Consider the following 11,575-nt stretch of genomic DNA (forward strand, 5'->3'; position numbering starts at 1 on the left):
CATTTTAAAAGGAGTTGCCCCATAGGAGGAGGGTTTAACAAAGCTAGGTATCAAAGGAGTAGAATACCAGTTATTTGCCCACGATGCCGTAAAGGGAGACATTGGACTAATGAATGCCCTTCTCAAACCACCATAGAGGGTACTCTGTTATCAAAAAACGGACAAGGACCAGGTGTTCACCCATGACATCATGGAGAAAAGCATCAGGCTCCATTGCCAAAAAACGGACAGGGGGGACCAATGCTCCGGCGCCCACAACCACAAATATACGGGGCACAAAAGGAACCCAGCAACACCATCAGGGTAGTGTCTAGGACACATTATCCATTAGATCCCTCTTCAGACAAACCAGAGGGAGTGCAGGGTTGGACATCTGTGCCTCCACTAGAACAATACTAACTCCAGAGATGGGAGTTCAAATCATTCCCACAGGAGTAAAAGGACCTCTTCCCCAAGGAACAGTAGGCTTATTATTGGGACACAGTTCTTCCACACTAAAAGGACTTATGATAAGTCCTTGGGTAATTGATACTGATTATGAAGGTGAAATAAAAATTATAGCTAGTTCTCCAAGAGGTATATCAGTAATTTCACCAAGAGACTGAATAGCACATTTATTAATAATACCCAGCCTGCATGATAAATTTTCCAGCCGTATAGTACAAAGAGGTTCAAGGGAGTAGGCTCCACAGGTGTAGATTGGGCTATGCTGTCTTTAAATTTAGATTCTTGCCCCATGCTAAAACTAAATATTGAACGACATGAATTTAATGGGCTACTTGATACAGGTGCAGACCTTAGCATCATATCTCATCAAGAATGGCCAAAACATTGGCCATTACAACAAGCCACTCAAACGCTTCAAGGCTTAGGAGTGGTGACTAATCCCCATAGAAGTGCAATGGTATTAGATTGGAAGGATCCTGAAGGATGTTAAAGAACTATACAGCCATATGTATTGGATCATCATTCTATAAATTTAAGGGGGCGAGATGTCCTAGATCAATTAGGTTTGACATTAACAAATAACATCAATCCAAATGTGCCCACTATTAGGGCTAGACAAGGTTTTAGGAAAGAAAAAAGATTAGGAGAACAAGAACAAGATATAGCAGCATCAATTCAAATAGATCAAGGAATAAATACATATGGATTGGGTTTTCAGAAGGGGTCACTGAGACAATAAAAATTATTTGGAAATCAGAAAGACCAGTATGGGTTCCTCAGTGGCCCCTGACTAAAGAAAAGATACAAGTAGCCCATGACCTAGTCAAACAACAATTAATGGAGGGACAAATACAACCTTCCATATCTCCTCCAATTACTCCCATTTTTGTCATCAAAGAGAAATCTGGTAAATGGAGATTATTGCAAGATTTAAGAGCCATTAATAATGACATGGTTATTATGGGACCTGCTAAATTGGGGATTCTCTAATTGTTTGCTTTGCCAAAAACCTGGTATGTTTTAGCTATAGATATTAAAGATTTTTTTTCAATTCCAATTCATTCTGAGGATAGTCCACGTTTTGCATTTGCTATCCCTGCACTGAATCATGAAGGTCCTGATCAGAGATATGAATGTAAAGTACTCCCTCAAGAGATGGCTAACAGTCCAACTATGTGACAAATTTATGTTAACAAAACAATCCAGCCACTTAGAAATCAAAATCCTGAACTACAAATATTTTACTATATGGATGATGTATTATTAGCACATAAAGATAAAAACACATTGCTAGAATGTTATGCCACACTTACAAACTTATTAAAAAATTATAATATAGAGATAGAAATAGATAAAGTACAATTAAATTTTCCAATTAATTATTTAGGAGTTCTATTATCCTCAACCATGGTCTGTCCATCAAAAATTAAAATATGAATAGATCAACTCAAATCACTTACCAACTTTCAAAAGTTATTAGCATACATAAATTGGATAAGGCCTTATCTAGGCATACCAGCAGGAGAGTTGGGACATTTATTTGATATCCTAAAAGGTCCATCAGATCCAAATTCACCCCACATGTTAACTCTTGAAGCAAGAAAGGCATTAAAAATCATTGAAACATATATGGAAAATATGCATTTGGATAGAATTAATAAAAGTTTGCTTTATTAATTATTTTAATACCAACAAAAAATAATCCTACAGAAGTATTTTGGCAAGAAGGTCCATTATTGTTGATACATTTATCTTATTCTTCTAACACTATTCTTACTAGGTATCCTGAGGCTGTAGGACAATTAATACTCAAAGGAATAAAAGCAGCAAAGGGAGTATTTGGAATTTCTCCCAATAAAATTATTACTCCATGTACTATGAATCAAATTGATGAGTTAGCTAATGAGTTAAATACTTGGGCAATAATCATGTGTAAATCTAATGTTTCATTTCATAATCACCATCTAATCCTTTGTTGTCTTTTTGGTCTTCGCAACCTATAATTTTTCCAAAAATTATAAGAAAAACACCTATCATGAATGCTCCAAATATATTCACTGATGAGTCAAATAATGGTATAGCAGCAGTAGTTACACCTGATCAAACTTTTACACTTTTAGTACCCAAACAATCAGCTCAAAAGGTAGAGCTTAATGCAGTATTACAAGCTTTTGAGATGTTTAAAGATTCTGTAATTATTTTCTGATAGTCAGTATATAGTTAATGCTATAATATCCCTTGAAGATGCTGGTAAGAATTCCCCTTCCTCTACTGTTTTCTCTTTGTTTTCCACTATACAAAGTCTAATCTGGGACAGAAAAGATCCATTCTTTATAGGACATATCAGGGCACATACAGGATTGCTTGGAGCCCTTAGTTTGGGCGATGATTTAGCAGATAAAACTACAAATGAACATACATATTTTCTCTACAATAGAAGAAGCTTTAAATTTTCATAAAAGGTTCCATATCAATGCTAATACTTTACAAAAGCATTTTAAAATAACTAAGGAACAAGCTAGACAAATAATAAAACAATGTGAAAATTGGGTGACCTTTTTACCACAAGTTAATCTTGGAGTCAATCCTAGAGGACTGATACCTAACCATATTTGGCAGATGGACGTCACACACTTACCAGAATTTGGAAAATTAAAATATTTTCATGTTACAGTTGATACTTCTTCCAGATTTTTGATGGGCTCCCTTCATGCTGGAGAAAAAACTAAAGATATTATAGCTCATTGCTTACAAAATTTTGCCACTGTGGGTGTTCCAAAACAGTTAAAATCAGATAATGGTCCTGGTTATACTTCAACCTCTTTTAAACAATTTTGCTCATCATTTGGCATTACTCATATAACAGGAATCCCATACAATCCACAGGAACAAGGCATAGTTGAAAGAGATCATCAAACTATTAAAATGTACTTATTAAAGCAAAAAGGGGGAATTGGAAAGGGGTATATATACCCCAAAGATAACCTTAAAATAACCCTTTTTACTCTAAACGTTTTAAATTTGGATTCATCAGGGCTTAGTCCTGTGGAAAGACATATGTATCCAAAAAATGTACATAAGCCTAAGGTACTTTGGAAGGATATTTTAACAGGACAATGGAAGGGTCCTGACCCAGTGATTGTCTGGAGTCGGGGTTCTGTTTGTGTGTTTCCACAGGGAGAACAGCAGCCAATTTGGATTCCAGAGAGACTAAACAAAGTGATGTCTACAGACCAAAAAGAAGATGATTTGACTCAAATCCATAATAGCTGATATCCAGAGCTCCAGCTTGGCTATTCTTACATCTGCAACAGTGGTTCTCCCACATCTAGAAGCTAATGAATAATGAACATCATTAAAGCCTATTTCAAATGTAAAAAATCTTGGGGCTTGCTTGTGGGAATACCTTCAGACCCATTATGCAAGTTACAGGAAAAAGGATGGTATATCCAAATAAGAGTCAAACCCAGGTGGTAATCAGGATGTCTTTTTTCAATATCTATTTTATTATTGCCCTTTCCCACATCATAAAGTTCTATTTTATTTTTTGAGCTCATACAGACCTAGGTTAATGTTTTTCTGATCAGTTTTATTTTTTGACTGTGTAGTTTTTAAATATTGCAATGGAGATTTCACCTGTGTAAAGCTAAAAGGCCTTTACTATTGTCTTATGTGTTGTATGTTATGAGTGCACACTTGTGTTTTGTGTTGTATCTGTATGTGCATATGTCCATATATCATATATGAGGAATGCTTATGAAAAAAAAATGGATCCAAATGTTTTTATTATAATGTGATTTAAATGGTTTAATTTAAACTGGGTAAACAGCTGTTGAGGATTGTTTTAATATGTGAACAAATAAGGAGGTTAACAGATCTGTTTGTTTACTTTCACCTTTCCTTTTCATTATATTTAATAATTCTGTTCAGGATAATGTAAATTGTTCAGAAAATTGTTTTCTTAGTACCTGTTGGAATGTTACATAATTTTTTTTTTAGCCATCGTTGCCAGAATTCCTATCTTCATCCCAGTACCAATGAAGACAAAGATAAAACCAAACTGCAGCTTCCTCGATATCTATCACAGTAAACTGTATATACTGATGCATCAATAAATAATAACAAGTAATACTCAACCAAGGAGTCGATTTACTTTGGGAGGAAATGGACATATTGATAGATTCCTCTGCTTTGAACTGCTTGTAGAACTTGCCTGGACTATGTATCACTTGTATACATTGTGAACTATCTCTTGGTGCAGTGAATTGTGGTAGTGCTGGAGTATCTTTGCTGATGGTGTCACCGGTGGTACAATTTTTCCAAAGGAGCCGTCAATTGGCTTGGTGTCCTGGCATTTCTGTATCCTCCTCCCTTTTGCTAGTGATGGTCTAAAATTTGGGGGCCAACATAGGTGAGGCAAAGAACCTCACCCCCCACTGATTCCAAGGCCAAATATGGAGGCCAACAGAGGTGAGGCAAAGAACCTCACCCTCCACTTGTACCAAAGCCAAATTTGGGGGCCAACAGAGGTGAGGCAAAGAACCTCACCCACCACACTGGTGCATAGGCCTATCTACAAGTATGGCTGTATGCTAGACCGGTAGTCAGTGACAGGTAAGATCCAACTGCAGTGGTACAAACCTAAGATAGGAGGCTGACGCCTTGAGGTCAGCTCATCAGATGACCGGTAAGGACCATATGTAGTATTGGACAGCCTAACAAGCATGATCCCTAAGCCACATGCTTGGTGTTTAATTAAACAGAGGGGGGGGGTAGATGCTGAAAGCCATAGCCAAGTTGGAATGATGCATGGCATTTTTGCCAGAATGGAGTGGTTGAGAGGTAACACCAGCAAGCCATTGAGATGATAATGGTTATGTTAAGCTGTGTAATCAATTGTATATAAGAACCCTGCTGTCTCCCTAGGCCTGCTACTTTGGAGTTCTCCCCGGGATTCCTGGAGAGTTCCCATTGGTTGGGAAAGTGCAGGAGGAGGGATTTCTGGAGGAGGGATTTCCGGTTCTTCTGGTGTGACCCAGGAGAAGGCTGCATGCCTGGCATTTTCGGGAATTCAGAAAATGTTTGTTCCTGCTTCAGTGGCTTGTGATTTGTGCCCAGCCAGACTGCGGCACCCAAGGTCTATAGATCCCAGGTATTGAGGAGCTTGTGAGTGCAGGAAAGTCAAGCATCCTGGTGAAAGAAGAGCTGGCTTCCTTTCCCTCCTGCCCCCTTGCCCAGTGGGAAAGGTGGAGGCTTCTGCCTTACTGGTCAGCAGCCTGTCCTCAGGACCCTCAGACACTATTACCTGTTTTTCTTGTCTCTATCATCCACTCCAGCTTATTGTGAATGAGGATATGCTTCATTTTCTGTACTTTGCCCTAAAATGCAGCCCTGTGGATCTTGGTACTTTGCCCTCAAAAGCAACCCTGTGGATCTTGGTACTTTGCCCACAAATGGAGCCCTGTGGATCTTGGTACTTTGCCCTCAAAAGAAGCCCTGTGGATCTTGGTACTTTGCTCTCAAATGCAGCCCTGTGGATCTAGGTACTTTGCCCTCAAAAGCAGTCCTGTGAATCTTGGTAACTTGCCCTCAAATGGAGCCCTGTGGATCTTGGTACCTTGCCCTTAATTGCAGCCATGTGAATCTTGGTACTTTGCCCTCAAATGCAGACTTGTGGATCTTGATTTGAGCTTTATACCTGAAGACCCTTTTCCAGAAGCTCTGGAAAAGAGACTTATCTGTCCGAATTAATTTAGATTCCATTACTAGGTCTCACAGGCCCCTGCCTTCTATGCTAGAGCTTTTCAATGCTTATGAAATCCAAAAGAACGAACCTAGTCTCATCACTTAGTCACTGTGTAAGCCACTCAGTGGTCATGTATTGGCTAACAAATGAAGAATAATTACCAAGCAAACCTGCACAACAGAGACACAGTGGACATGAGCAGCTTCAAGGGCCACACCTGTCTTGGAACACTGTGCTGAGGGCTACAGTTATCCTGCTGAGATCTGGACCAAGGAGGTTAGGTGCTTGCTGACAACACAGGATCAGGAAACCCCCACCCACCTGCATGATGGCCAGCACTTGAGCGACCAGCATGGCCAAGGGACCCTGGAAGGCCCACTGCCTGTGCTCAGTCAGCACTGGGCCCTTCCGCCCAGAAGCTGGTGGAGATTTGGAAGGTGGAAGGGAAGGCACTAAAATCAGAATTGGAGGTGCAAGATTCCAAGTCCCTTTGAAGGAGAGTTCCTCTTTGCTGTTCAAACCAAGGGAATGGGGCTTGCAGTGGAGGCTCACTTAGAGCTGGATGAAACCAAATGCCTTCTGATAGTAATCCAAGGATCCTGTGTGAAGTGAAAGAAGTCCTTCCTGAGCTCCTGGACAGCCAGTACCAGGTGCCACTAAGATTCATCAGGATCAAGAACCCAGGAAAAGTCATTTTTGAGGATATCCACTGTAAAGAATAATGACACTAAGGAGAGACACAGAGACAAGGTGCAGAGGCAGGGAAGGTTGCAGAGTGGCTCTTTGTTCAAGCAGCCAAGATTATTTATACAAATAGGTTACATTAGGTCATTAGTACCATAACTAAATTATTGTTTAGAGTATCAATAAGGTTGCTTATTCTGCAGTTACATTTTACAGTTACAATATGCAATGTTAGGAGCTTTGTGTAGTTCTCAAGAACGTCCATTGTCTGAAGTTCCTGTCAGGCGGGTAGCTCCAGGAGCACTGAAACTTGATGAAACACTGTAGTTATCTAGCAGACAAAGAAAATTCTTCTATTCCCAGCAGTTAAGTGTCTTCAAACAAGACCAAGGCTTGATGAGGCTTTAAACACAGAGGCATTCCAGGTCATTGCCATGCCAGCTAGACATTGCACATATATTAGCTGTATTATGAGATCCTCAGAGAGATTACAGGGCATTCTAAGGGTGGGAAACAGGGTGCCTCTTGCCCTCTGGGAGTATTCTAACCAGGGAAATGCTTCCCTGTATATTTCCACAATCAGCATCCCAACATCTCTCCTTTTTATTTTTTAAGGCCTTTCGGATCAGATGAAATATATATATATATATATATATATATATATATATATATATATATATATGTATAAAATGTTGGTGGAGGTATAAAATAGGGTAGGCATTGACAACAACAAGCACAACATAATAATCCCAATATTAGTGAACATCCACCTATGAATAATTGTTTGGCCCAAGTAAAGTTGGGTAACCATGAAGTTAACAATCCAAAGTCTCAACCTCCATCATCTTGTTGGGCCTTATCAATGATATCATTAAAGTAATCTAACTCCTTTGAAATAGAATTTACTGTTATCATTTAAGTTAAAGCAACACATATTATTAAGTTCCTCACATCCTTTAGGATGCAATAATACCAAACAATCAATTGCAACCCAATTGTCAAGTATGGATTGACAATGTTGTTGTTCTTCATTAAGTATATTAATTGCCATAGAGGTATGATTAATATTTTTTACCACAGCACAGGCAAGTGTTCTATAGTGGTTTTGTAAACTCTGACACCTAGTCTAGCTATACCCCTAAGGAAAATGTCAAAGTTTTAAATTCTTCTTTAGAGAGTTTACTGAATCATCACAGTTTTCATCAAGTGGACTAGATCTTTATGGATATGTGTGCAGGATGGTAGTTTATTAAATCCTGTGGGGATGATAAGAACACAGTCTGCTAAGACAACAATGGGTACCATGAGACAATTTTGCAGGTATATAACAATTTTAGACAAGTGAACCCAGATATTATTATAATGGGTTTTGGAAGTCAAGGAGTCTGACTGTAGTAAATTTCCATAACTGGGGCACAACAACAGAACAACATTATTTTTAAGACTAAAGTATGTAAATACTTTGTGTGAGTTTAGCAATCAAAGCAGTAACTAAGTTTTTCAGAGTTTATTTTAACCTTATCTGAGCCAACAGCTGTTGAACTGATGCTATTAATGATCTTGTATCTACCCAATTTACTGGAAGTCTAGTAGCTTGGCATTCTCTTTCAGTGAGTCTTCTCTTTTAAGGAGAGTGATCATTGTCCTTTTGTTTGGTGGGATTCTCCTCATGAAAAATCAAAGAAAACTTGGGAATCAGGTTGTGAAGTCCCTGATGTCCATTTATAACTGATAGGTCTCACACACTGAGCTGGAATCCAAACTGGACCTGTTGGTGTCAGCATAGCAGTCTATCCTTTTCCCCATGTGATCAGAGGCATAAGGTCTTGTCATGCTGGGTCTGGTGCATTCATTTATATTTTATATAAATTTATGGTAATGGCTATTTGGGAATAAAATGTCTATCCAAAGGAGATGACCAATTTTGAGTATTAGCTTTGTATTGCATGTTGGGTGCATTAACTATAAATAAAACAATATTTAAAGCATTACTCATATGTGAGAGGTTTCATCCTTTTTTGTTTTTGTTTTATAAAGCAAGTTTTTAAAATTGATTTTTAAGTATATGACAGTAGAATGCATTACAATTTTTATTACACATATACAGCACAATTTATCTCTGTATATAAAGTATGTTCACACCAATTCATGTCTTCATACATGTACTTTGGATAATGGATAATGATTTCTATCACATTGCACCATCATTGCTAATTCCCTGCCCCCTCCATTCCCCTCCCACCCCTCTGCCCTATCTAGAGTTCATCTATTCCTCCCATGCTCCTCCCCCTTGCTACTCCACTATGAGTCAGTCACCATATATCAGAGAAAAAATTCAGCATTTTTTAATTTGGGATTTATTAACTTCACTTAGCATTATCTTCTCCAACTCCATTTATTTACTTGCAAATGCTAAAATTTTATTCTCTTTTATTCTGCATAATATTCCATTGTGTATATAAGTCACATTTTCTTCATCCATTCATCTACTGAAGGGCATCTAATTTAGTTCCACAGTTTAGCTATTGTGAATTGTCTTAGTATGAACATTGATGTATCTGTGTTCTTGTAGTATTCTGTCCATTGAGTATTGACAGAGGACAGGGATAGCTGGGTCAAATGGTGGTTCCATTACAAGTTTTCCAAGAAATCTCCATACTGCTTTCCATATTGGCTGCACCAATTTGTAGTCCCACCAGCAGTGTATGAGTGTACCTTTTCCCTCACATCCTCACCAACATTTATAATAGCTGCCATTGGACTGGAGTGAGATGAAATCTTAGTGTGGTTTTGATTTGCATTTCTCTAATTGCTAGTGATTATGAACTTTTTTTTTCATGTATTTGTTGATTGATTGTATGTCATGTTCTGAGAAGTGTCTGTTCAGGTCCTTGGCCCATTTATTAATTGCATTATTTTGTTTTTTGGTGCTTATCTTTTTGAGTCTTTCTTATATACCCTAGAGATTTGTGCTCTATATGATATGTGAGGGGTAAAGATTTGCTCCTAAGATGTAGGCTTTCTATTTGCCTCACAGATTGTTTCTTTTTCTGAGAAGAAACTTTTTAGTTTGAGTTTATCCCATTTATTGATTCTTGATTCTAATTCTTGTGCCACAGGAGTCTGTTTAAGGAAGTTGGGGCCTAATCCCACATGATAGAGATTAGAGCTTACTTTTTCTTGTATTAGACAAAGGGTCTCTGGTTGTATTTCTAAGTCCTTGATACATTTTGACTTCACTTTTGTGCATGGTGAAAGATAGAAGTTTAATTTGACTTTGTTGCATAAGGATTTCCAGTTTTGCCAGCACCATTTGTTGAAGAGGCTATCTTTTCTCCAGTGCATGTTCTTGGCACCTTTGTCTAATATAAGATAATTGTAGTTTTTTGGGCTGGTCTCTGTGTCCTCTATTCTGTACCATTGGTCTACCAGTCTGTTTTGGTGCAATACATGCTGTTTTTATTACTATTTGCTTTGTAGTATAGTTTAAGGTCTGGTATAGTGATGCCACCTGCTTCAGTCTTCCTGCTATGGATTACTTTAGCTATTCTGAGTCTCTCATTTTTCCAGATGAATTTTATGATTTCTTTTCCTATTTTTATGAGGAATGCTATTCGGATTTTGATCATAATTGCATTAAATCTGTATAGTGCTTTCGGAAGTATAGTCATTTTGATAATATTAATTCTGTCTATCCAAGAACAAGGTAGATCTTTCCATTTTCTAAGATCTTCTTTGATTTCTTTCTTTAGCATTCTGTAGATTTTATTGTATAGATCTTTTACCTTTTTTATTGATTCCCAAGTATTTTTTTGAGGCTATTGTAAATGGGGTACTTTTTCTCATTTTCCTGTCAGAAGATTTGTCACTGATACACAGAAATGTTTTTGATATATGAGTGTTGATTTTATATCCTGATAATTTGCTGAATTCATTTACTAGTTCTAGAAGTTTTCTGGTGGAGCTTTTTAAGTCTTCTAGGTATAGAATCATATCATCAGCTAACAGTGCTAATTTAAGTTCTTCTTTACTTATACGTATCCTTTAATTTCTTTTTTCTAATTGCTCTGGCTAGTGTTTCAAGAAGTGGTGAAAGAGGACATCTCTATCTTGTTTCAGTTTGTAGAGGGAATGCCTTTAATTGTTCTTTATTTTGAATGATGTTGGCCTGAGGCTTAGCATAGATAGCCTTTATGATGTTGAGATATGTTCCTGTTATCCCTAGTTTTGCTAGAATTTTGAACATGTAGATGTGCTGTATTTTGTTAAGTGCTTTTTCTGCATCTATTGAGGTGATCATATGATTCTTATCTTTTAAGTCTATTGATGTGATGATTTACATTTATTAATTTCTGTATGTTGAACCAAACTTGCATCACTAGGATGAATCCCACTTGATCGTGGGGCACTATCTTTTTGATATGTTTTTACATTTGATTTGCCAGAATGTTATTGAGAAATTTCACATCTATGTTTTATTAGAGATATTGGTCTCAAGTTTTATTTTTGTTGCCCAGTTTTGGAATCAGGATAATATTGGCCTCATAGAATGAGTTTGGAAGTGCTACCTCTTTTTCTATTTCATGAAATAAATTGAAGAGTACTGATATTAGTTCTTCATCAAAGGTCTTGTAGAACTCTGTTGTGTATCCATCTGGACCTGGGTTTGTTTCTTTCTTTTTTTTTTTTTTTTTTGGT

The sequence above is a fragment of the Ictidomys tridecemlineatus genome, chromosome 1, assembly GCF_052094955.1.
Source record: "Ictidomys tridecemlineatus isolate mIctTri1 chromosome 1, mIctTri1.hap1, whole genome shotgun sequence".
NCBI classification, from domain to species: Eukaryota; Metazoa; Chordata; class Mammalia; order Rodentia; family Sciuridae; genus Ictidomys; species Ictidomys tridecemlineatus.